This window comes from Heterocephalus glaber, unplaced genomic scaffold (assembly GCF_053883595.1).
Source record: "Heterocephalus glaber isolate CG9 unplaced genomic scaffold, H.glaber_assembly_v1.0 deba00001472, whole genome shotgun sequence".
In the NCBI taxonomy this organism is placed as follows: Eukaryota; Metazoa; Chordata; class Mammalia; order Rodentia; family Bathyergidae; genus Heterocephalus; species Heterocephalus glaber.
Genome location: NW_028258315.1, coordinates 45,844,342 through 45,849,236, shown reverse-complemented (window position 1 = coordinate 45,849,236; position 4,895 = coordinate 45,844,342). Strand labels below are relative to the sequence as shown.

Genomic DNA, 4,895 nt, shown 5'->3' with positions numbered 1-4,895 from the left:
AATAACTGGGGAGCACATACGCAGATTATTTTTTCTCTAACAAGTTTACAGCAGTGTACAGCAGTTGCAGACATTTATTTCATAATAAGGAAAGTACAACCATATTTATTAAACTCAGGGTGAGGTGGTCAAGGAAGAGAGGGGGAAGCACATTCGAAAACACATTCTCCAATGAATGCTCAGAATTGGCATCCAAGAGAAATGAATGACAGGGATATCTCCCTCCCAGCCAGTGGAGCCTTTCCCTCCCCAGAGAAGAGCAGCAGGGTCAAGGCAGCCCAGGCTGTGCTCCTGCCCCTGCCACTGCTGACTCCCTCCCTTCACCTATCCCAGGTTCTCTTTCCACTCTAACTTCTCAGATAGCATTGTGGGAATCAGGAATTACCATTACCACTTATAAGTTACTCAGAGTTGGAAGTTATCATTATAAGAGGAGGAATATTAGGAGTAGCTGCTCACAGTATGAGGCAGGAAGATGGGATTGGAGGGCCTCCAAAAACCCAAGGGAAGGAATCCCACTCCTGACCTTAAACAGTTTCTTCCTAAGTTAATTATTTCTTAACTTAAAAATAAGGGTGAAACTACAATGGATGCTGTGTAAGACTAGTCCTTGAAAACTGGATAGAAGGACCTGAGAAATATATTCTAGCATTAATTTTCTCACCTTTGATTTCTCCCCTTTCATGCTACAGGTAAAAGCTCTATCACCATTAAGGTATGATTTAGTGTACTAATTTGATTCTTTCTTTATTCTTTTGGGCTCTAAGATATCAGTTCTTTTTCCAATCCAACATTTCTTGTGCTTGATACTGAGGGTAAAGAGAAAGGAGGGAAGAAAACACCAAATTAAAAAAAAGCTTGGAATGCAGGCTCAAGCTGACACTGAGCATGTTCCTTCATGGTACAAGTAATAACGTTATAACTATTAAACGATCTTTTAGTAACTGTTGAATTTCTGGTTTCCATGTGCTTATTCGGCCTTTTTTTTTTGGCGATTCCAGGGAGTTTTGCTTGGATTTTTTCAACAATTGACTTGGTCTGATCTCGGGCTATGCCAACATAGTGATCAATCTGGGTCTTGTACTTCTCATAGATAATTGAGAAGCTGAAAACGAGCAGCTCAGCAAGAATCAGAAGGGTGATTCCATTGAAAACGGCACCAACATAGGTCATCAGCCACATGAACACAGCCAGCTTCAAGGAGTCAACCAGATCTTCCACCAGAAAGAGACGAATGATGAGCTTCAGGGCCCTGTTGACGTGCACCATTGCAGCATTCACATAATTATGGAACGCTTCAGAGGACAGGGTAATGTCCAAGTCCAAGCAGGCTTTGAATGGATGGCCTTCTTCTGACTTCTGCACAGCTTGCATGACAGACTTATAGACTCTGAAGCTGATGGTGACAGAGAGAAGAGCCAGGATGAGGTAAGACGCCACACTGATGACACTGAAGGCTGCCAGGGAAAGCAGCATGATCAGCGTGGTGCCAAAGACAAACCCAGTCTTCTTCACGTCTCGCCAGAAAATCAGATCGTGCACCGCACAGGAGGAGCTGCAGCTCTTCGACCCAAGGGCGGGGCAGGCTCCCGGGCTCCCGCCGCCGCCCCCCCGCCGGGCGCGGACGGCTCGGCCCCGGAGGACGACGACTAGGAGACAGACGGGGACTGAGTGGCTACTGACAAATCCGCCATGGCTGCACAAGCAAGGGCGGGAGAAGGGTGAAGAGAGACTTGGGGCGGGAGACAGGGAGAAGAAACAATAATCGGTCAAGTGGCTTTCTAAAACCCCTTCACTACGCCTGCTCAGAGGACAGACTCCGACAGACTCCTATTTTCATTCTTGATGTAGCACTGGCCATATTTTGTACAGTGGACCCTTGACTTATGAACTCAATTTGTTCATGAGAGCTGATTGTAACTCAAATTGGTCAATTGAAGGCACCAGCTCCTCTACACAGCCTTCAAAGTATCTCTCCTATATACAGGCAGATCTCAGTGTCCTTAGAGAGACATTAGGCCAGGATTTCTCAATTAACCCCACACAGGAAAGGATGTTGTAATGTTCCTTCCAGAACTCTAAGGGTTAAATATGTATCTGATACCATCTGGAAGCACAAGCGCTGGCACTTGGGTTGTAACTCAAGAATTTCTTCATAAGTTAAAACTAAAATTCTGGTTATAACCCAAGTTGTTCATGTGTCAGGCCGGTCGTAACTTGAGGGTCCACTGTATTTGTTTGTTATTTGTTTATAAGCTTGTCAATCATCTTCTCTTACTAGAATGAAAGCTTGTGGAAAACATGGACTCAGTGTAACTTGAACCCCTAGAAAAATGCCTGGCACCTAGTAGGCTCTCAATAAATACATATTGACTCATATGTACAGAGAACCTAATATGGCCCCAGACACGCAATAAGTGTTCAATAAATGGTAATTATAGTTATTAATTATAGTCAAGCCTCTTTGAGATGGCACAAGATTTTGACTCAACAGTCTTACTATATTTACAAAGAAGGTGACAGATTTCATGATGTGCCATGACTGGTGAAGCTAGTTACTCTTTGAGGGTCAGTGATAGACCAGGAAAAATTTGCTATTATTTGTAATGTCAAATTTAATAAGAACTGTCTGTTGCCTCTAATTCTCATAAAACATGATTATTTATAATTTTATGATGAATTCTACCATAGACACAAACAAAGTGTCCATAGACACAAGCATTCCTTCTTAATTTCTCTCTCTTCATCTAACTTTTTCCAGCTTTACTGACCTGAGGTTACTGAAAATTGGTTCATTACTGCAAGCATCCAAAAGGAATCTTAAGGATTTTGCTTCGATCTCTGCTTGGGTAAAGAACAGAGTCAATAAATTTGAGCTAAAACCAATATAGCAAGAATTGTCTTTTCCTGAAGGTGATGTTCAAAATTATATCAGAAAAAGGAGTCACACATGGTCTCACAAAAAAGCATAGTAGATTTGGGCAGGGGTACTTCAGTATGAGGTTTGTTTGTTTGCTTGCTTTTGTTTTTCTTAACTTCTCCATTACAGTTGAGATGGATAAAGAAGACAGTTGCAGATGACTTTTGCTGAAGGCTCTGGGACTGGTCTGGGGCTGACCTGGAGCTCCATCACAGTGATAGTCCACACTCCAACATAGAATGTTGTGTATAAACATCTAAATGTGCCTTGTTATTTCTTAGAATAAGAAAGTCAGTGCCAAGTTAATAATGTGTCAAAAGCCAGAAAAGTTGTGCCTATTGTCACAGTTCCTACACCTGTTTTACGCCATTCACTGTGTGTCTAAAGAGGATGGTGGTGTGAATTGTAACCTCGAGATGATCATTTATTTCTCAAACTCACAGTTAATTATGGCAGAGTCAGAAATTTTGAAGGAATAGAAATGTGGTTCTCTTTGCCTCTGTTGTTATATTAGGTCACCCTGTGCCATGCTCCAATCTTTTTCAGGAAAGAGATTTGGACCAAAATAAAAGGAATAACATCTACAATGATAATATTAGCAGCTGTTAATATTGATCCCATACTGTTTGGAAGGCCCTGAGATGTAGGCATTATATATATGATCTCACAGTCAAATCTTCTTCTTTTCCTCTCATAGAAGTGTTAAAACTAGAAGTATTCACAATTCTCTGCCTACTTGTGTACACTTTGTGTAAAGAAGAACAAATTCACTTGGTGGATATTAAGTCCATGTAGCTCATAACATCGCCCTCCAAGACATGCATGGTATGGACTGGAAAGATATATAGATGTAGAAAAGATTATAATAGGCAAAAGATGTCACCAGAGCATTATTTAAACAAATAAAAGATTCTAAATGGCTATTCAATTAGAGACTAGTTAGGTAAATTATGCCACATTCATACCATGCAGTTATTAAAAAGTTATTTGAAGTAATATTAATAGACAAGAAAACACATTGAATGAATCACATATACACTCCCATCCCTCTTTATGGAAATTTATAGACATGACACACGGGCATGGTCAGAGAAACTTTGAGGAAAGTTCACCAAATCATTCACCCTGTGCATCTCACCCTGGGGACAGAATAATGGCACGTGACTTTTACACTGTTCTTTGTATTTTCCTACACTTTTTATAAGTTTGCACGATAAGCCTATAAATGTGTGTAAGATTTATTAATAAACTTTAATTTTTAGAGTAGCTTTAGATTCCACAGTCAAATTAAGGAGAACATGCAGAGTTCCATCCCATGTATCTCCTGTCCCATTCTCCGTACAGCTTCCCCATTACCAATGTCCTCATCTCAGTGTACATTTGTCACAATCAATTAGCCTATATTGTCACATCATTATCACCCAAAGTCCACAGTTTATGTTAAATTCACTCTTGGTGTTGTATGTTCTGCAGACATATATGATTTTTAAAACAGTAAAAGTATTTTAAAGGTTTTAAAGAATAGATTAATGAAATATTCTATGTTACTAATGGGAACCAGGATGTGTAGGATATAATCTCTACCTACTCTAGGTTTCTTAGGTTCTAAATGAGAATGAATCCTTAGAAGAGAGATGTGGGTTTAACTCATTATAGCAATACAAGTATATCTTCTCCCTGGCTCTGGGTTGCTTGAGAAGGAGAAATAACCCAAATATTCTCCACCTCCTCCTTAACTATATCTCCATGAATCAAAAGATGGTGAACTTTTTGGTTCAGCAGCCAGGAAAATAAGAAAAGGTAGCAATCAGGTAGAAAGAGGTGTTCATTGGGAAATTCATAGGACAAAATTTGAAAATGAAGGGAAAATTTCTCTATGTGTACCAAGCTGTTTGAGGCCCTGGAAATATCTAGATCATATTTCAATGACATTCTCTACATTTGCCACTCTCTCAGTGCTGTTGGGAGGGCAGGA

General features: G+C 40.2%; 1 pseudogene; it reads right to left on the bottom strand.

Annotated features, from left to right (window-relative positions):
* Positions 1-283: 283 nt before the first annotated feature.
* LOC101717776 (reticulon-3 pseudogene) lies at positions 284-1,694 on the bottom strand (annotated as a pseudogene).
* Positions 1,695-4,895: the final 3,201 nt, after the last annotated feature.